We start from the raw sequence: 23,922 nt of genomic DNA, 5'->3' as shown, positions 1-23,922 counted from the left end.
TCAATGAGTATTTCTGATTTTGAAACACGAACATCAGTGTTGTGTCCTCAATGGATTACAATGAACATAACGAAGGGTCATTACACTTTTCCTTTACAGATAAATATTACTTACAGCATAATTTGCTACGTTAGTATATTTGTAGTAGATTCATCGTGAACTTTTAATTTAATTTCCATTCCAGATACATTTTTTCTCCCTTCCCCCCAATAAAAAAACAAACAAACAAACCGTTAAAAAAACAAACAGCAGGAAAACCTCTCCAGTCCCTTAAAACACGAATGTTAAATTTGAAGCTACAAACAAACATTACAAAATAGTTCTGCGGTTACACATTATACTAAAATTTCAATTATTTCTCATTTGGTAAAGCAATTGTTGATTATTGGAGTGTTAAATCGGATATCTGACAATTGATAGATTAGAGTCATTGATATCAATAAAAATAAGCATATTTATGAAAACAGGCGCATCATGAAGATATATACTCATCTTCTCATGTTTTTATTCTGATCATTAATTTACATTACCTAGATGAGATAAATACTTAGGATGCTTTAAATGTTTCATTTATGTATACTGTTGTCTTTCCTCCACAATATGGTGTATTTGAGAGGCTCCTTGGTATCAATTTCCATTTGTTTTTTTACATATAACTTTATCATATTGTATGAAAAATTTATATTAGATCTTACGTAATAATAGTTCATTTTTTTTACATAAATAAGGCCGTTAGTTTTCTCGTTTGAATTGTTTTACATTGTCTTATCGGGGCCTATTAAAGCTGACTATGCGGTATGGGCTTTGCTCATTGTTGAAGGCCGTACGGTGACCTATAGTTGTTAATGTCTGTGTCATTTTGGTCTTTTGTGGATAGTTGTCTCATTGGCAATCATACCACATCATTTTTTTTTATAGTTGTTGAAAACTCTGATGCAATCGTTTGTACAAATTAAGGAGTGCCAAGGCAAGATTATTAACTCTACAAAAGAAGATTGAGATAACGGAAAAGTATATGTTCTGTTCGTTACCCCAATTTTGTTTTTTCACCATAAATTTACGAGTTTTGAACAGCGGTATACTACTGTTGCCTTTATTTATGTAGAATAAACTGCATAGGACGACCTGGGTTGCGATAAATATTAATCAACTTGTTTTTATTGAAATTTATAATATAAATCGTTCGCATGCAAGGGCATTCCAGTTTTTTAACACTTAAATTAGCGGTCAATATGTGTCAAAGAAGATGTGAAAAAACATTAATAAGATATCAACCTAGCAATATACTGTCTTTTAAGCCAACAGAGCAGGTGCATATACATATTGGAAAAAGTTGTGAGGACATTGAACATTAAACAAAAACTCGTGAAGCTCATCCTTCAATATTTTCAAGGTATTTCAATACAACTTTGCGAATTAACCTCTAAAGAGATTCCTTAACTTTGGATATGAACATGACGATTTTGAGATTGACACCCTCTCAAATTAATCGGTAGTATTACAAAAGGTACATCAACATGCAGCTACGCGTTCGATGAAATATGCATCTATCAACGCTTTTACATCCAAATATAAGTGCTAACAGAAGCATTCATTTTTTAATTGAAGAAAAAACAATATTTACAAGTAATAGCCCAGTGTTAAATGGATTTAATTAACTCCATATGATACCTTAATTAAAACAAAATAATAACTATGCATGTTAAGCATCTTTGAATAGATAAGTACAATTTAAAAACACTTGTACATGGACTTTCTTAACAAAATATTTAAATGTGTTACGAATGTGTTAATCTGTCCCAAAATAAAACGTTGGCAACCGCACTGTGCACCTGCGCTGGAAAACTCACGAATAAAAGGGGGTAAACAAACATGCAATAGAAGGTTATAACATTAAATGCTTATGCAAAAACAAGGTTATACACCAAATAATTTTTTTAAATTACACATAGAAACGAATTTCTTTTTGATGTTGATAATTTATTAAGGTCGTGTTCGGTAATCTAGGCAAATAAAACAGGAAAATTTTCGCCGTATAAAATACTTTTTTGTCGATAATATGTTATGGATTCTTAATATTTGTAGAGGATTAAGCTAAGTATATATACATGCATCGGTTCATTGGAAGCGCTTCTAAAAATTGTGCTCACGGGCAACGCTTTTACAACCTTATGAAATTACTGAAAGAAGCATTTACTACTTATAAATACATTTTTCAGTGTGATAATGAAAAATCGATTTTTATCATGTGCAATTTTTATGATAGAACGTGTCATCTTGAATGTTAAACTTCATTGGGATATGAAGGTGAATTCTAGTATGACGCACAATCGTTGTTATGCAACCAAAATAACAGATTCTTCTGAAACATAGATGTAATGTAATTTTTACATTATAATATCAAGATTTTAACTTGTTTCGTATGACTATACTTCATTAATAAGATAAAAAATCATAAAAGTATAACTTCATCAGTAAAAGGTATTAAAGACATTAGATCGTAATGTAAATATTAAGTTATGAATAAACTCATATCATTATTTTTCTCCTCCTAGTTTACTGAGCCAACAGATAATTTAAAGGAGAGTTAAAAAAAAGAAAGCTAGATGTCAAATGCTATTATAAAGAAAATACGTTAAGATGATGGAATTATATACTAAAAATAAATATTTATAATTGTGATAAAATGGAGCAGACGTTTTTTAAAAACAATTCGTGCATTGTAATCACTTCTGTACAATATTTATTTGGTGATAAAAAATAAATAAGTATACAATCATTTTAATTCTCTATACGTATAACGACCTTACTAGTTTTAACGGGATACCAACGGTATACTTAACGCATATAGACTTTTAGCAAAGATTACACTTGAGAAGAGCATTTTCTAATATTGCATGCTGATAAGTATGAAATAGAGGTACTTTGCAGCTTTATAATACATTATAGTATTTCGTTGACTACGTTCATCTAATGGTTTATTGGTTTAAGTCACTCGTCTAGACTTGCTTCAAGTCTCTTTCTTATCAATTTGTTTTTAATCTATAACCTCTCAAGACTTCGTTATTATAAAACAGAATCTTTTTGCTGATGACTCCCCTTATCGCCTATAACTATAACCCTGGGATACGGATTATCATCCCTCTACCTAATTATCAGCAATTTGATTTCAGTATACTTATTAAAAGTGTTTCAAACAAGATAGAAATAGACGTTTTGAAGTTCAATCGTTTTCCAAATAAATTAATATCACAACAAATCTTAAATCAATACTTTGAGCATGAGACGCTTTTCTCGATTTGTTTTATTCAAAAACATAAAAAACATATGATTTGAATACTAAGCGTGTATAAATATCTGTATATAGCTGAGGACATACAATGTATATTACGAAATAACACCAAAATGGAAAACACAAAACAAGTTTGGCTCCCCAAATTGAATGAAAAATTTAGGGTACCAAGTTGTAGTTTGCTATTTGATGAAGTCGATTTATTATTCGATATTGATTGCTTCTCCGACAAGCATGTAGCATTTTTGCATTATTAAAAAGACCCGTAGTCTACTATTGTCTCAGGGAAGAATATCATATCAAATTGTTACCCTGTGAAATAGCAAATTAGCATTTTATTCAAGTAAAAAGTATGATTCAGATGTTGTAGTTTTTTTTTTAAATTATTTTAGATTTGTTATTAGACTTTCACGTCATCGTTGATTGATCATTGACAGTAGTTGAATTCTAAATTCATTCCTGGTGTGCATTTCATATCTTTGTTTTTAAAAATCATGATCACGTAAAACAACTTTAAAGATCAACAACGTGATTTGTAAGTATTTCTTCGGTTTCTGGGGTCAACAATAGTCATACATATCTCAATCTAAACTTCTCTAGTGATGTCAGCTTATAAATTCCTATAATGTTTCAACATTCTAAATATGGGCCGATGCGACTTTGAATTAAATCTTTTTTACAGCGATATGGCTTTTCTACATCTGAATATATAGACAATTGTAATTAAATCATATAAAGTAGAAAAACCTAAATGATTTTGGGAACAGAACAGTATCTTTTGCAGTGGCGACATAACCACATTTACGATTTAGAACAGTCTAACCCATTGTGATTATGCTGTGTTACGCTCAAATTTCCTTCTATTGTGTCTATGAAGAATCATTCTGACCGACGAAGAAGAAGTCACAATATAATACTCTTACAATTTTAATGTGAGGATATGTCAAGTACAGACCCTCAATGTGTTTTCATGTAATTACTAGTGAAATCTGTTTAATTCACTTCCATAATTAGTTTGTAGTGAATATCTTGATAGACGTAAATATAATAGAAATCTTTCAAGAAGGTATATGATTTTTTCCCATACAAATGTGTTCGTTGTTCATAAATATCGTTTTCTGAATGTCTGTGAATTGAAACCAAACAAAATCAAAGCAGTCAAAGATTCACGATTGAAAATTTGCGTTGTTTTTTGTTTTTGTTTAAATACTAGCATACTTTAAAACAATCCCATGACTCTGACTATGTATATTTACAAAAAAAACTTTATTTATTTGATTCGCCAGCTAATTTGATTCGAACCACACTTCCGATTCTTGTTTAAACGGAAAACGCGTCTCTGTACACAATTTAGTCTGCAGTTTTATGACTCCCTAACGGGTTTTTCCTGACCATAGAAGCATCAAGTGATATAAAATGCTTTTAAGTACTAATTTATCTTAACAACACATGGTCTTTTAATTTTTTGGGTAGCCTTATTACATTCCAGCAAGCAAGGACTAGTTTTTAGTGACACAAAAAGGCGTACCATATGTCTAAATTTCAATTTTATAATTTTTTTATCACTTGGTTCCTAACTTTATTGTTGTTTATTTCCAAATAGTTCTAAAATAAGAAACACATAAACTGATCATTATTTTGATAACAGAGTATTTGCAGAAATTACCAGCTTTGATGTCTGATACATTAATCAGAAGACATACATACACATGAATTGAGATAATAATCCTGTTCATGATTTTATTGTTTTAAGATAGTAATATGAAATGAATGAGATTACTGTAGTCAGAATTGTTGAAATAGTAAAACAAAAATATTATCGACATCTCCGATTATGAATCGGCCTAATTTTTATTTTTTACAATAAAATAAACATATAAAACAAAGCTTCAATTGTCCAAAGGCCTGACGCGTAATCTAGGGCACACCATGATAATTTATATTTAAAAAAAGGTAACTATTGTTACGAAATCATAGTATGAAGAAACAGGAAATTCGTTCAGAGCAAAAAGACATATTTAAAAGTTACACAATTAGAATTGTTTCATGCAGTTTTAACATACAGTAGCCCTGTCAAATCAAATCTTAAAAATAACGTTTTATTTGTGGAAACCTATCCCGTTAAGTTGGTTGTGAAATGGATTTTTTTCAAACAACTATGATCGAAAGTATATATGCTTTGCAGGTTTTCTGTAGCGTTTTTTTTTAATGAAGTATCACAATTATGTAAATAAACTCATCAAAGATATCAGGACTAAATTTTGTATAAACGCCAGACACGCGTTCCGGCTTAAAAAGACTCACCAGTGACGCTCGAATCCAAAAAAGGCCAAATAAAGTACGAAGTTGAAGAGCATTGAGGAAAGGACATTAATGTAAATACTTACGAGTACTTGCTGCGTTTTATCGGTGCTATTAATTTGTGTCAGTTTCAAATTTGTTGTTGTGCTTAGTAGATATATATCTTAGTTTTTTTAAACTGATTTAACTATTTGATCGCATGTTTTGATGTTATGCAATATTCCTAGAGGTTTAAGCAATCAAAAACCCTTGTAAATTGCCTATACAACTCAAAGAGCTACTGTAGTCAAGTGGTTATCGTTGATTTTTTCGTAGATAAATGATATTAACTTATAGAAGACTATCGTCTTTTTTTCTTTAAATTATATCAAATGGTTCAACCGGACCTTTTTAAGGCAAACTATAAGGTGAAATGTGTAACTCGTCGTTGAAGGTCTTACCGAATTGCCTTAAGTTTTTAATATAATTCTTATATCGCCTTAGTGGATACTTGTCTAGTAACAGTAATGCACATCATATTTCCTGTTTTTCATTAAAAATCGAATTAGAAGTTTCGTTAATATCAATTGGTTCATTACAAATGTATGTATTAATCAATGTTTATTCTTGCATAAGAATATAAATCGTAACACGTACTACTACTGTAATTTAACTTCAAATTGTTGCAAGATATCTGTGTCTGTGCGCATGAGATTTGTGAGATCGTGCTGCTTTTTGTTGTGATATATTTTCTTTTCCCTTACAATAGTCGTTATGAAATCACAAGAAGATCACACTCATGTTGAGTGAAATATTTTTTGAATAAACAGATTATTTGAAATGAAGAAACTTCAGAGGAAGAATAAAAATGGCGCACATTTTCTTTTGTGTATATTGCAAATATGTGTTTAGGCTACCCTACAAGGAAATAATTCAATTTTCTTCAAATTGAAATGTTCAATTGCATATGGTCTATTCTAGTCTTGGATATGTGAGACAGACTCCTAAAGGAATCATAAATAAGTACGACTATATTTTTATGAGCATTTTATATCTGATAGCAAATCACTTGATAACATTCAAGACAACATTGCATCATAAAAAAACCTTCCGCTATATCTGATGCTTTGCTTTAGGACCAAGGGAATAAGATTGATATTCTTTAACATAATTGTAGATGCCAGAAATATCAGCAAATCATTGCTACATAAGCATATTGTTTTTTATATTCATCTTTTTTTACAAAAGAAAACGATTTGAATTCGAAATGTAGGTAACACAAATATTATTCACATATATATCTAACTACAGATGTTATAAAGTGTATAAAAAACAATCTTATATAAATTTAGCAGTATTGGTTTAAAGAAATGGTAAATATAAAAAGAAAGAAACATGAACATTTAATATCAAACCGAATCCCCACAAAGAAAGCTAAATACTACTCAAACTCTATAACAATTGAATAGCATGGGTACTCACAAGTTTTTATAAAAACAAAAAGTTGGTGTATGATTGCAATGAACCAACTATTATCAATCAGAAAAAAAAACTACGTACAAATTATCTGTTGATCACATTGCAGGTTTCATAAATGAGTTAAAGCTTAACAACATAATACGTTCAACTAAGAAACCGTACCAATTAAGAATGAGTGATAATAGGTCTATATAATGGGTAATGATATTCTACTATATATATTCATTGACCACCTTTCAAACTACTTTAAATTATCAATATGTAAAATTTACTGAGGTATTACAATAACTTTAGATATCTGAATACTCCGATAACACAACAAGGAGTCATGTGATTCGAGATAGCGACCGTTATACTGATATTGCATGTGTTTGGTTTAGAGGAACGTGGATTCCTCAAATCTGTTTCAACAAAGATGACATCAAAGTAATATAACTTTATTTAAAGGAAATATCTTATAATGTTTTTTTTCAAAAGAGTGGCATAATACCACCTGCCATGTCTTTAATGAACACTGTTTGACAATTATATGCCAAAAACATGGGGCAAATAAAGACATAAACAAAGATAGTAGTATACCAATAGTCATAATTAAATTAAGCAAAAACAAATCCAGGGTACTAACAAAGTATTTGTTTTCATTTGAAGAGTGATAACTTTACACTGAACTTGTCAAGAACAAATTATATAAATAACATCTGAATATCACTGTTTGTTATGTTATTGTAAAAAAACAATGTATGAAAGAACATTGTAGTCTTCAGTGCGCAATCTAACATATGTTTGTATTAAATTGCTGTATTAAAATATGGAGCTATATGTCATTTTGGGACGACCTATAATTGCTGAAGTCTATGTCGGTTGGTTTAGTGCAAATTTGTCTCATTGGCATTCATACCTCATTTTCTTATTTTCATATTTGGCATATCTAAGGATTCCAAAAATAAATGTTAAGCACACCAGACTTGATCTTTAAATCCCCGTTTCAAGCAACGAAACAAGGTTCAATAGTTTAATTATTTAATGTATTACAAGGACAGTTCACGTCACTTATCAATAAATGATATCAATTACCACTTTAGAATGTAATAAATTGCAACAGAAAATCAAACAATTAAATCATGTGTTTTTCTAAGTTGTGATGTTATACTATTTTTTCAGAAAAAGGGAGAAAATGCGGTACCATGAAACCGTTTAATCCCGCTGCAAATGTTTACACCTGTCCTAAGTCAGGAATCTGATGTACAGTAGTTGTCGTTTGTTTATGTTATTTATACGTGTTTCTCGTTTCTCGTTTTTTTCATATAGATTAGACCGTTGGTTTTCCCGTTTGAATGGTTTTTCACTAGTAATTTTAGGGCCCTTTATAGCTTGTTGATCGGTGTGTGCCAATGCTCCCCGTTGAAGGCCGTACATTGACCTATAATGGTTTACCTTTATAAATTGTTTTTTTGGATGGAGAGTTGTCTCATTGGCACTCATACCTCATCTTCCTATATCTAAAAAATAGATTTTTGCACTTGGATTAATCCTGATTAAACCTTGATCAGCAAGTTATTTTTTTTTAAATATTTCAATGTTTCCTTATTTTACATACATATGGCTAGGTTTAATGTGATATCAAAACTATTTATATCTGCATAGTACTTAAACAAAATTGATTTAAATACTGAAGACAATCTGAAAATGGTATCATCTAAACCGTATGCAGCTACTGAAACAATAGCTTTTTGATGATTTATATAAACACATTCATCTTCCAAACAGAAAGTCTTAAGAATTAATTAGTCTAATAATTAATCGTTTAAAATGTCATAACCAAGTGATCTAGATAATTCTCCACAACGATAACTTCCATTCCATCGTCAAGTATGTACGATAAACAAACTTGTAATTTGAGGAATTAATTAAACGTTACATCTTTATGGTAGGCTAGCATATAATTACATTATCACAGCTACGTCAAATTATGACCGTGAAGAAGTACACTTCTTTGTAATAATAACAATTAAATGTTCAATAAATGCATGACCTCTAAACAATAGAACCTTATTTAAAATATGTGTTTAATTGAAAATGTACAGTTATAAGCGTCTTTTCAGGCTTGCTTATTAACTTCTCTGCGCTAAATGAATTTATTAAAGTTTTTACACATGAATATAAAAACAAAATACTATTTTTCATATGAACATAATATTCAGTATTTCTTATAAATAAGACATATGCGTTTTTAAGAATTGTCCAGTAGCAAAGGTGGATTGCAGTCGAATGTCTTGCTGAAATGAACATAGGTTAAAAAGAGCATTTCTTTAAGCAAATCTTCCTATTATGTGTCAATGAAACAATTATACAAAAAGACCCCAAAAAGTTCTTCAACGCAGCACAAAAAATCCCGAAAACGGATGAACGCATCGGGGTTAAACATGTTTTGTGAGATCTCAACCCTTCCCTTTACCTTAAGCTAATGTGGACTACAAAAACACACAGCAATAAGCACAGAAAACAATAAAGTTCAAAAGAAGTCCAAACCTAATTTTCGAACAGAAGAAACTGAGCAAAATGACCAGAGCTTAACATAAATTCAAATCACCAGAGAGCCACAAGAAGTTGCTAGCCCTCAATTAAAATGATCAAAAGATTATTTCTTCATCGTATATGTATCAGTCAATATCCCTGCCGATAGGCGTTTAGTAGCATGCCATCATCAATCATACAAAAAGAATATTACCCGTTTCATGCCAACAACTTGTTTTAAAATAAATGTGTTTATATTCGAATCAATATTAATTTCAAAAACTCCAACTTCAATGACTTGACAGCAGTATCATAACTATATAGCTTCTCAATTAGTCAATTGACTAGTTTTTAGGCACATTTTATAACATTCTTGTAGAAAATTAACTTAAAAGATGGGATATGAAAAACCTGAATTTATAATATGTTTATATATTAATCTATATTTACGAAGGCCTTATACCAATATTAAAATAGAGTAAATATTTTGTGATATCGAAAAAGCTGGTGTAAGAATTTGCAGGAAAACAAAGATTCTTTTTGTTACATGCACGAGCGAACCAAAGAAGTTGAGATATATGAATACCATTAGATGGTGCACGGAGAACATCTTCATAAGAGAACGGACGATTAACAATAAGATAAAAAGTCATTTCTTTTATCGGTAATTTTAGAATAAAGATATAGATATCAAGATCTAGGAAAGAATATTGCACTTTGTGAGAATTTGCTTCATTTAAAGTAAGCTAAAACGACAAATTCCTTTAGTTTATATACCGAAGTCGTCATCATAAAGTGTCTACAAATGTAAATATCATCCGACAATCTAAAAGTGGTATCAAATTTTTGTATCCGTTGTAACGTTGGTCGATTGGTTTTGCTGATTTAATTTTTAACTTATTTTACAAATTAACTTTTAGCTCGGCATACAAAAAATAAAATAAAAACAAAAGCATAACAGCACACTCAATATAAAAAAAAAAAATTCTTACTGCTACATAACAGGTGTTTATAAGGAAAAGGTTCAGAAATATTTCAAAGAGATCTCTCATTTTGTCTAAAATGTTTTATTTGATTTTTCTAAATCGATAATACATAAGTATATAAATAAAACAAATGCAATTGTAAATCAATCGCTATATTAACATTACCATGAATAAATATCCTGACTGAGATTTTGCAATCTATTAAAGCGTCTTTTAATAAGAGAACAATTCTATCATGCTCTGATTGTATATCAATTGCTGTTATCAATCTTACCTGTTTTGATGCGTAAAAATATTAAAACTCTTCCACTCCGCTCGTAATACATTCCCACATTACGCTATCATAATGAGATATCGACTTCTCTATACATACTACCAATCTAACTAACAGGCAAAGTTTGTAAAAAGATACACGTTACAATTATAGTGAAACAGCTAAAGAGCCTACTTTTTTTTGTTTTATAAACAACATACAATTCTATTAGCTAACCGGAAAATGGATATGTTCATTGTTGAAATATAATTAAGATTGAAGTGATGTTTATTAGAGTCTGTTGTAGTAATATTATCTAACAAGATTAATCCATTCTGTGGCTTCAAAAGACTTGCTTTACCGATTTAATGATTTTCCGATGATATCATGTAAACTATATACCGGATGTCCTGCGGTAAATTACATTTATTAACGTTATTACGTGTTTTGAGACAAAGATGTATAGAGCTATCTTTTAACGCCTTTATAGATTGTCAACAATTTGTTTGAGTTCGAACACAAGCTAGACACTAATTTTTATCTTTCAAAACCTGTTTTAAGTTACGTTTACATGATATTGCAGCTTACACAATATATATTATTAATAAGTGGAACTGAGTTTTATCAAAAGCTCATGGTCACAAACATTCATCAAATGGGTCTATGCATTACACAGTACAAGGCAAACATTTTAATCCTATCAATAAACCCTTGTTTCCTACCAGACTATGTTTGTCATCGTTAATCCCAAAAAGCCAACTTTGTGAACTTTCAATATAATAAAATGTATTTCTATGTCATATAAAGCTGGTTTTGTGAATGGGTGCATACAGAACATTGATCATTGACTACTAAAACAATGTGCAGTAGGAAAAAATAAAGACTATGACACAATAAAATTAATAAAACTTTTGCACATTTACAAAATTATACAAACTGAATTGTAACAAACAGAAAGTCCAAGTTTTATCATGTCAATACCGAAACAAGGCCTTATAGACGGATGCAACCATGTATGTTTGCGTACGGCAGGATTTATATATGAATGTAATAACTGGCTTTGATATTCACGAACAATGCAGTGTCAGCTTTTTTTTTCTTTTTTTTTTAATTTAAGATATAGCATTCATAAACATAAAAATCGAAACAGCAACACAAAAACCTATAACGTCTTTTTAATTATACTTTACATGGAAATGCGGGAACTGAAAACTTATTTGCAAGTTTATCTTAATTGCATGATAAATAAATTAAAATGTACACGCATTGAAATTTTGATCATAATTAATTCACATATCAATACACATAAGAATCCAATCACAGGTTTGAGCGAGTCAAATGCAATTATTTATAAATACGTCAATGTCATGCACATTTATTCATTATTAATTGTCATTTTTTACATCTAATTAAATACAAAATCCCTCATGACCTTTGTCGTCCATGACATGTACTAGTTCTTATACTAAACAATACAATTACAAAATATATTAAAAGACTGCAAAAGTGCACTTTTCAACACGAGAAATATATAGAAGAATGATCGTTTTAGTTTCCTTATATATATATTCCTATTTAACATTTCATAATGTAAATTGCTTATACATCACAGACGGTTTGCTTCTAAAGAGTGTTTGTTCGCTACTCTGATTTCTAACTACAATTACTGAACGTTATATTCAGCTTGAATTGATATCACCACTGTAAAAGTATAATGATTTTATTACAGATTAGTCTCTCATTATCAGACGAGTGTTTCATGTTATTACGCTGTATAAAGACCAAACAATCAATCTTTCCGTAATCCGTTGTGAATGTGTCTCATCCTCAGCTTGAAATAACCCGTAATGTTGCGGATTTTTGCCACATCTACGATAGATGAGGACATTATGTTTTCTGGTCTGTGTGTCAGTCCGTTCTTTTGTCCGACCGTTCGTCCGTCCGTTTTAGGTTAAAGTTTATGATCAAGGTAGTTTTTGATGAAGTTGAAGTCCAATTAACTTTACAACTTAGTACATATTTCCCTAATATATAATCTTTCTAATTTGAATGCCAAATTATGGTTTTCACCTTAATTTCACGGTCAACTGACCAATAAAAATGATAGTGCGAGTGAGGCATCCGTGTACTTGTTTTCATATGAAAGGGGTATCTCTTTTCTAGAATACATAATTTTGTATTAAAAGCTTTGGTTTAACTGTATAGGGTTTGTTCCTTTCTTCGGTGTGTGTCTTGTGTTTTGTATTGACAGTGATTGATAACTTGTTTTTTGTATTGCCTTTTTCACAGTCTGTAAAAGATCCAATATATCACCATGTTAATCAAATATCAGTATCGGTCTTGTCATACTCTTGGTTTTTGTAACAATTCTTTCTCGATAATGCACGATTATCTGTAGATGACAACCCTGTTTTTGCATTTGCCCTCAAACCGTTTAAAGTTCAGGTTAATCCGTGTATATCGTATGCCTCGTGTGTATGTTTTAAGCTTCAACTAAAACGTATATGGTCTTCACTTTACATCGGTAAAACAAGGCACTACTTTAATACTTTACCAATTTGCATTGGTTTGATATATTCATGATTTTCTTAGTTTTATTCTTACTTTTTTATAGAAAGAGGACAACTATTATTTTAAATAGATCATAGCAAGAAGATACAATCACAATATAGTTTTAAACAATGCTGATGTTGATAATATGTCTGTATTTTGTAAAAAAAAATCCTATAAGTGAGAGATAAAAAAAAAATGACAGGCTATGAAGAAGAAGAACCTATCGATCTCTAAAACCTTCTTCAGATAGCAATAGATTTATCTGATTATAGGAAAACAACTACTGTACAAGTCTATACAGTAGCTATATTTCAATCACCATATAATATAATTGTGTATTATAATGCAAATTCGATATTTTGATGATAATGATCATACAAAATACTTTTTATAACAAACAGCAACATTAAGAATCTACTATTCGACGCTGTTCCTTTGAACCATTTTCGTTTCAATAAAAAATGTATTATTATAAAGGTTTCATGTTGTTTACCAAACAATCACTCAAATAGTAAAAGTCCTGTTTTAGCCAAACATAAGTAATAAAAATATGTGCTTGTTAATTCTGTAAGCTAAATCATTTTACGAGTATGGCGGCCTAATCAGAATTTAAAAATGTGTTAGAAATTATATAATGACATGTCTGTTTTAAAAAATATAACAAAATAATGTCAATTACATAAACAAAAGTAACTTTAATCGCACTAGATATTTATTAGTTTGATGACTATGATGTAAAGGAACCTATCCGATTACAGATTATAAGATATTTTGCGATTGTCGTAGCCATTCTCTCGTTCCCTTTTCTTGACTTATCATTTAATTTATTTGCATGAGTAACACGTCCAGAGCAATATATGAAACAGAGGGATGATAAACCTTTCGATGGACACGAGTTCAACACAGGTACTGTTTTGTAGGTAAGCAGGACGAAATCAGACGTGACAGGTTTTTAAAATCAACGACAAAAAAGGAATAATTTGCAAATTATTTTAATGGGTGATGTAATATTTTAAGGGAACTCAGATGAATACACCCTTATAGCATAATTCAATAGTATATGACTCTATAAATGCGATTCATTTATATGTATTCGACATAATGCAAAGAGCTTCTTAGGTATTTTTAACAAAAAATGACTAGTTGCTTATGATTCAATGTTTTATCCATGAGGTTAATATCGACCAACAACACGTACTTTTAAAGTCGGTTGTATTCATGATTACAATAACATAAACTTATTATACTCACAAAATAATAGTTCAATTGTATATTTTTATGAATTTTTTTATTTTCCAATAATTGACTTATTTATTTCTTTTTAAGACCTTAATAGCACGATAAGTTATTTAAAGCCAATTTAATATCTACATCATCCAATGAGACAACATCAGACGGCTGGAAAACAATATTGACGGATTAATATGCATACCGGTTCCTGTGAGTGGGTACAGCATTCCGATCAAAACTAAGGACGGATAGCACTCTTAATTGTTTTTAAAAAATAGTCTGAAGTGATTCAGTATATAATGTATGAGATTCACACAGCATAAACATGACGCAACACTTGCACCATTGGTGGCAAAACATACGTCTTCAGATACAAGCTGCTCCTATAAAGTATATGTTATGTATACTTCATTCTTATAATCACTGTGCTATTACAGCAAGTAATTCATAAAATGATTACAAATATAAATTAAGTTAATAAAAGCACAAATAATTGCATAAAAATTAATGAACAAAGTACCATTACCCTACATAATGTTGAAATTCCCTGCATTTTCACAGAAGGTACCCTTAAAGCTTTCATATCAGCACGTTTCATGACTTGGAATATTTGCATAAGACTTATACAGCAATGTAGAAGGGATACGGCTAAATGCTTGCTCTTTGAATGCCATACTGTATTTTACAAACATTTTATAGATTAAAGTCAGATGAACTGGTATTCCATTTGGAATAGCCTTAGATAGTTTGATATTAAATAGTACCGAAAAATGTTGTTAAGATAAGAAAAAGCTAAGGAAGAATATTGAAATCGATAATACCAAAAAGTAGCCATGACAGTATATCTAAGTAGGCTTATATGTACTTTTTGTACTATTACAAAATGTATTTGAAAGTGATATAACGTTACCACTTTATAAATGAACTGGTGTCATTTTGCGCTAAATTTTATCAATAGATACAAACCAATAACTTCTCAAAATTACGTCTGTATTGATAATGTATCGACGGCTTATCTGCTTTTACATATCGCAAAAGAGTATAAATAGTACATAAAATTAAAGGATATCAAGAATTTATCAAAATATTGTAGAGGAAAAAAGTATAAGAGACCACCATCATTCGACTTCTGGAAAAAAATATAATCATACATAACTTGAAATAACGAATAACGCATTAATATTTCATTTTTAAGACGCCCGCGCCTACCGTCTACTGTAAAATCGACTTTAACGCTATGTAGCTGCCCGTTACAGCTGGCATCAAAAAGGTTCACGTGAAAATTTTACATCGTTTAAAAAAATATCTGACGCCAGAAAGGAAAGGAAACTGTTATTTTGTGTCTTCTATATTGTTATTTGTTTGTTTGTCTTTTTATTTTTTGCCGTGGCGTTGTCAGTATTTTTTTAATCTATGAGTTTGACTGTCCCTTTGGTATCTTTTGTCCCTTTTTCGTATTATATCAAAAGTTTAGATTTTCCGGTCAAGTGTCACAGACACCAACATAGCGATTCTGTATATGTTTACCAACTTCGCTTCATTTTGAAAGTCAATATCTGAACATAATATTTGTCGCAGTGAAAATGTAAGGAATTTCGAATAATGTCGACGAATTGTGTTTTCACATTTGTTGTGCATTACAGACCAATATAAGAAATGAGAATTTATAAAACATGAAACCTTGATTTTTGGTTAAACTGCCAAATGATGATAACAGGTGATGGTGCATCGATGAAGCATAAAATGAAGATTGTAGTTAAACTATTGATTTGCTATCAAATGGCATACCATGCACACTGATAATTTGAAGCGCAATGAAGCTTTCACAGCGTATGATTTCTTTGTTTGCATACAAAATGACGAACAATTTCGATATGTTAGTTGATTACATTTAAAGGCACCAATTATAATAATCACTGAAATTTTACATGCCATAAAACATATATCAATTTAAGTACTAGTATGTTTCCATGATTAAACAAACACGGATATTAAACAGCCTCATTAATACGAGTAAGACAATACTGACTAATATCGTCGTCACATGCGGTCAGTACTTTTACAATCAATATACAAAATTTGTTTGACAAGACGTCTCTTTCACTAAAGACAGACGATTCTTAAGATAAGTTATGTCTGAATATGTATAAATATTGTTAAAAAATATGAAAAGTTTGGAAAATGACTAACTTCGTCCTCACACTCTCGGCTTAGAGAAAGTAAAGCCACAAAAGATATGTGAAAGCATGCGATTTCTCTGTTGTTTTCATTTTTTAATTATTTTTGAATGATCAAATTAATGATAAAACTTTTTATCAGGTAAAAAAAGAAGATTTAAAAAAAAAAATGAAATATTAAGGTTACAGTAGTATACAGCTGTTCAACATTCATACATCGATAAATAGAAAACAAATCTTGGTTACAAACTGAAATTGAGAGATACAATCAATTAAAAGAGGGAAACAACGGAACAACGTTTTACAATAACTTCAACAAAAACAAAAACAAACGCCAACATACAATATCGTAGCTACTGGATGTTTATATTATTTGTTTTGTAAATTTAAAAACAAATCTACATCGCATTCGTACCAACCATGAAAACAATAATGCTTATTTTTTTGTCAACTGTCGTCCAGTTAATTTGCATTGTCAATAATTGTGTTTCTTCTATTTTAAAGTAAAATTTATTCCAGATACTTACTTCATCTTATTTTAGATCCCACACATGTAAAACTTTGACCTGTAAAAACAGGCAAGTTAGGAAAATTTATAAAAGCACTTAAAACTAATTCAATAAAAACATTCATCGAAAACATAATATCTGCAATTATATTATCCTTTATGGAAATATACTATTTTGAAATTTATATAATTGGAATTCATCATTAAGTAATACGTATTTGCCAAAAGCAAGTTAGTCTATTGGGGTTACGTAGACATCATTTACCGTAAAAATGTGTCAGTCAAAATGTCATTTTGCACTTAATTTATAGAATGGCGTTTCATGAAAATCGCGAAAAAAAAACTATTCATACGAAACTGCGTTGTGCTTAAGTAGCATATTGATGATAAATGTTTAAAATGACATTAAAGTTAATTGTATATATTTAAAATGTTGAAAAAAAAGAGTAAAGGGCTAAAATATTGTACACTTCAAATAAATTAAATGGTCTGTTTATGGTTCACGGGTTATCACAGAAATGTATTTTCCAGCATTCAGGCTATGGATTCAACGTGTTGAACAACAATGAAAATGAAAAATGAAATTGAAAAGTTATCCATCAAATTATAGTCAGGAATGTATTCAAAGAAACAAAACGGGTGTATGTGTACATGTAACTGCATTTACGACAATTCTAACTTTTTACAAAATTCGCCACTGTTTATCATTAACAGCAAGAGAAAAACATGACCTTGTGCAATGCCAAGGTACAGGTATCGATAGATTAAACATCCATGAATGTGTATATGTATGTAACACACTAGTAATATTTAGTTTGCTTTTAATTTACTGATAGCAAAATCAATATTTAATCCAATAAAAACAATATTCAATGATCTTATTACAGTGTTGAATTGGTAACCTTTTAGAATAAGTTTATTTGAAGGAGCGATAGATAAGTTTACATGGATCATTTCTAAATTTCCGGGCAAGGTTAACAACATTTCCGTAAAAACGAGGATGTGCTATCCCGTTTGAAATAAATTTTCTACAGGTACAACCAAACTTCAAAACCAAATCTTTATTTCTATGGTAATTTTTGTAAAGGTTTTAAGTAATTTATGGTAACGATATCCCTGGTTTAATAATTTACCAGTAATACATAGATTGCGTTCGTTAAAAAAAAAAAAAAACGTCACAACAGACAAGGGCATAGCGAACGAGCTGTGAAATATAAATACCGTAAGATGGTGCCAAAGGAACATCACCATCTAAACATGGACGATTAACAATAGGGAACGAAAAATCGTCCCTTTTGTCGTAAATTTTAGTGTGGAGTAAACCGAAATATCTTAATCCATGAAAGGACAAATATTACTGAATACATTTGATTTATCTAAAGTAAGTTCCTTGGGGTAAATTGCAGCAGTATATTGAGAAAATTCTTGATTATTTAACGAAAAAATATCATCATGATAACTGTATTGATCAATTAAATGCAATTTCGACAAGTCTTTACTGAGTTAAGTCATAAACTGTGATTCGTAACAGTACAACAACAAGTCTGCTATTAAAGGGGCACAATTAGTGCCCATGGGGATACCTTCAACCATTGTCGATAAACTTTGTTGCCGAAACGTACATAAATATTATCAAGGAGAAAATTAACAGCTTCAATCATCTCATCACACCTCCAGTAAGTATATCTAGCATACTTACCTTTCTCATTAAAGCAGAAGGCTTTGCATGAGTTGCAGCAAATATATTTGCATTCAGCTTTATCAAACGACCATTTAATTGAATAAGAAAAACTTGGAGTAAAATTAGATAGTGTGAAAGCTTAGTGAAGAGAGTAGAAAAATCAAAACTGTCAACAGAATCAAAAATACCATCAAAAGCATGTAATTTATCTAAAACATCCAAAAAAAATTTCACCACTATGTTCAAATATTTTATTACAATAGTTTATGATAATTTCTTTAATAGTAGTTAATGAACTTGTTAAGAGCACTGAAAGATTAGTTGTAGAACACTTACTAGAGGCCGAGATGAAACGATATTTAAATGTTTTTTGTATAGTTTATGAAGCCAATACATAGTAGGCTTGCTTGATATTAAAACTTTATTTAGTTGTTTTTGTAATTAAAGTCAAAGTGTCCCGCGACAATGTATTTTGATTGCAATGTATCCTCTCTAGAACCTGTTGTAAAGTTCAATAAATTTTGTTTGGTTCATTTAAATATTTCGAATACGTCTTTTATTGCGACGAGTAACCAACGAAAAAAAAATAGCAAACTAATTCAATTGATGTGTTATACGCATTTCAAATGAAAAACATACGACAAACATAATTTTTTAGGGGGATTGGATTTTTAGGGGGTACGTGTACATAAATACATTCAATGATTTGTTACAAAATCTTCACTTCATTTATCTGTATCATATAGTTGAATCAGTCTCCTTTTATATGACTTGATGTATGCATTCTATTATTCATACCTCACATTTCATAGTGAAGATCTTTGCTTCTTCCGTTTAGAGAAAATAATTGTCACGTGTTTAAACATTGTGTTTATTTTTTATATTTTTATATTTATTGCAACTGTTCTTGTCATGTACTTGCATATTTACTCAAATCGGTAAACTCCCTGTTTGACACACCGGTTCGTCATTCAACCTAAATCACAGTATAAAACATGATTGTTTAAAGCAATAACATATAAATTGTTGAAAAGTTAAGTTATGGAATTCATTGAAATACTATTAGTACGTAACCTTCTACTAATTACTTATTGTATATAGAGTACACATTTATTTTCAAATTATAAACTTATAAAATTATGGGATAAATACATACAACACAATAGTTTCTACATTTTTAGGAATGGATTGCTGATCTATATTTTCATCTTTTCCGTCGATTGAAACAATGAGGTTGTCGACACAGATGATGTTTTGTTACTACACAGGAAGATACCTGAACATGAAACTTACAGACTGTTAATTTAAGTTTGTATATATAATATTGTAATTATCGTATATGATCCTTTAAACAAACAATAATAACAGCGAAAGAAAAAAACCGAAAAAGTTTAATGTTAAAAGAAATACTCAACGGTGGACGGTTTAACAATAATCTATGGAACAATGTTTCATTGTACATTTTCTGATGACAAAATAATAATAATTCATCACATTAAGTCTCTCATCAGTGTTCTGGGGATATTCTTTTATTTTGACGTTAAACTCTGCTTCGTTTATTATATTTTTATCAAACAGAATATGTGATCAGCCTCTTCACGCCATTTCGGTTATATTTACAAACACTTTACTGTCAAATTGAAGGTTGTTCTTTAATTGTGCTGAACCATTTTGCATGGTTCTCAATGTCATATGCCAAAACAGTTTGAAAAAGTTGATATATGGAAGTAACTCTCTTCAAATTCTAAAGCGATACGTAACATTTCAATTTAATATCTAAGACTTTTTTCCCTACAAACATGAATTTTCAAGTTATATCTTCCAAAAGCAGCATAAAAAGCCGACTTTTGTATCAGCTGTTACGACCGTCGTCTTCAATCAGTTTTGAAATAAATAAGAAAAATATAATTAAAAATACCTCTTCATCAAGATATTATGTAATGATAAGTTTTAAAAATCTGTATGGAGTACTCTAGTTTAATTTGGAAAGCAATTAGTATTGAAAATAAAAAAGCCAACACTATATTGGCATTTGTGCTGCAGAAAAGCAATTATTAAGATGAAAAAATATTATAACTTTGCCGTATCGTATTTATAATAGGTAATTGGCGCATATGTGACCACTGGATGTTGTTAACATTTCGTTCCGGATGTTATGAGAACTAAATAAAAATTCTATCAAAATCCCACATAAACTATTAAATGATTAATCAGCCGTGTAACAATAATGCATACAGATTTTTTAATTATTAATATATTTTTCGTGACATATGATTTGGGATAACGATTTATTATCGAATGACATTATCAGAAAATCTAATTGAATTTTACAGTACTGCCTGACCTAACACGGCATTTGGGGTTCTGTTTATGTCCTTCTCTGCTCGTCGACGTTTACGTTTGAAGGTTTTTAAATTTATGGCCATTTTTAATTGTCAAGGTGTTTATTCAAGAAACATGTCGCATAAATATTTCAGGTTATTCTTTGAACGGATATTATAAAACAACATGAAATTATAAAACCAAACTCAACAGGAAAACTTTATTAGAAATAAAAATGTCCTTCGAGATGTTTTCAGACTCTAAACGTTTACCTTTTTTTAAAGCACATGCATATTAAGGTGAAAAAGTACTGATGTCATATATCTGTTTATCATGCTTTTTTTAAGATATCATGAGTTTGATTTTGAAAGTGAAGACTAAAAAAATTGTATTTCTGGCCCGACTCAAAGCTAAACTGTCCTTAAGGATGCACTTAGGTGAGGTTTTGGGATTTGTGTCAAATGTTCGGACTTCTTTATGTTTTTTTCCATTCAATACAATGTAAAATATTTTCCCCCATAACACCCATGTTTTTTTTCATATAAGAAAGGTCATTTACCAAAATGTGAGAAGATTCTGGATTTTCTTTCTTTTGTTTCGAGACCCAAATAATACCAATGCAAATATAAGGTAAAATTCCGAGTCAGCCTTCCCCCCCCCCCCCCCACCATATTTTTAATCTCAAATATCTCGAAAAGGAAGTTCATGACCTATCAATATGTTTAGCTTATCTTTATCCTTAATTGATGCATTATCAGCTTATAGTATCAATTTTAATTTCTTATTTTCTTAATTTTTACCTAACCTCACCTAAGTACATCATTAATGTCAGGAATCAATTGAGAAAAACTAAATGCCAATTGTAAAGTATTCGAATTTAATTTAACTACCTGATAACTGTTTGTCAAAATGATTTTGAAAAGAACTACAGCATGCTTTTGTGCGATTCCACTACACACTGCAGGCTTTAAAATATATACGTGATGTTATTGACAACAAGGTACAAATGTATTACTGTTAGTACCATCTTTAATGCAGATGAACACAGTATGACTGCGGAAAAAGAAGTTATCAATTATGGATAAATTTACAAATGTAAAATATCTTGTCTCAGTTTGAAATGGTTCAATTTCATTTTTTACAATGTGTAGTGTTTTGTTAATCCCCAAACGGACTGACAAGTCATTTTATCAGTTGAACTGATGCTTGTAAAAGTTCAATGTTCTTGTTTTTTAAACCTTTTGCCAAAAATAAAGTATAGATAAAATATACATTGAAGGTTATTGTTTTTCCAAACTTTCAAATTTATTCGGAAAAATTATTTCCGTTAACTGTTGATTTCTATTTAGATTGATGACAAAAGTGTCTCTCCCGCTACTTGTTGTAATTTACCTCTTCCCAACATAATTGCTTTCAGTTTATAAATTCAACCGTAGCTATAAGAATTTTGTGTAAATATAAGACTTTGCACTGCTGAATAAAAATGTGGGTGGGGTGACTGATCTATATCCACAAACAAAAATACAATATACATTGTAATTGATAAAATCAAATTTCTGTTAAAACCAAAACACTGCCTCATCCCGAAATTGGAACCTCATGGATATGCGTAACAAAGTTGCGAAATGAGTCAGCAATCATAATATATTTTATTATAATGTTAAACTTGATGGAGCCGACGAAGATATTATTATATTAACTTCTACCATTGAATTGTGCATACTAATCCTTCTACGGTTTTGGTTAATTTTTGTCTATGTATTTTATCTTAATTTCTGCGTCCATGTTTTCACAATTTTAATAGGCTGTTAATTGATTTGAACTACTTTTTGATTATTCATGTAGGGGCATGTAAAAGCCGACTGTACTTTACTGTTTTATCTCAAAGGACAGTGGTGAATCTAGGGGTGATCCGGGGGGTAGGAACCCCCCTTTTTTGGGACGATCGATACATTTGAATGAGAAACTTAGTTTGAAACGCTCCTTCATCCTCAGTTTGAGACCACTTTTATAAATGACTGGATCCGCCTCGGGAAGGCTTTATCCGCTTGTTTGTTTTTCACAGACAACCCCTTAAAATGTTTACAATTAAATATAATCAGCGTTATAATTTTTCAGATTGAGTGATGTAACCATGAATACTTCCACAGATGGTTCCCAATATTTGGAGTTAAACAAAAGTCAGAAAAAAAAGGACTGGAGAAAACATATCAGATGTACGAGGAATTTCGCCTTAAATATAGCAAAACCTAGGTGGCCGTAACCCACTTGATTTCTTTGTTTTCTTTACTTTTTACCGATTGGTTTAAGATTCTCCCTTTAAATTAAAAACTATTCCATTTGATATCAACATGTCTGACATCTGGTTTGTAAGACAAAAATTTGAAAAAAGAACTAGTATCAATGGTAAAACAATGAACGAAAAGGGGAAATTAAACAAAAAGAAACAGCCCAGAAATCATATTGCTAGAAGGATATCGTGCAAAAGCTCAGACAAAATAATATACAGGGAACAGATATAAAACAAATTTTAAGACACAATTAAAGCACTATTTCTAAAAGAATATATCAAACACTCTCAGCAATACAACAGCAGGTAGAACATGGTGGTTGTGTGATACACAGGGAAAACTCAGTCTGAACAACC

The 23,922-nt window shown here is 30.2% G+C and overlaps 1 protein-coding gene across 3 annotated transcripts in view; it reads right to left on the bottom strand.

The window, feature by feature from the left end:
• The window catches only part of LOC139493449 (growth hormone secretagogue receptor type 1-like), a 321,528-nt gene that overhangs the window by 91,129 nt on the left and 206,477 nt on the right, over positions 1-23,922 (bottom strand). The window contains exon 1 of one of the 3 annotated variants that reach the window (XM_071281852.1): positions 10,826-11,004. The exons of the other annotated variants lie outside the window; for them this stretch is intronic. The gene's annotated coding sequence lies outside the window, so the exon portion shown is untranslated. Of the gene's footprint in view, positions 1-10,825; positions 11,005-23,922 lie in introns of those variants that run through there. 3 annotated transcript variants of the gene reach the window in all.

Source organism: Mytilus edulis, chromosome 10 (assembly GCF_963676685.1).
Source record: "Mytilus edulis chromosome 10, xbMytEdul2.2, whole genome shotgun sequence".
Classification (NCBI taxonomy): Eukaryota; Metazoa; Mollusca; class Bivalvia; order Mytilida; family Mytilidae; genus Mytilus; species Mytilus edulis.
This window is presented reverse-complemented; position numbering and strand designations above follow the sequence as displayed.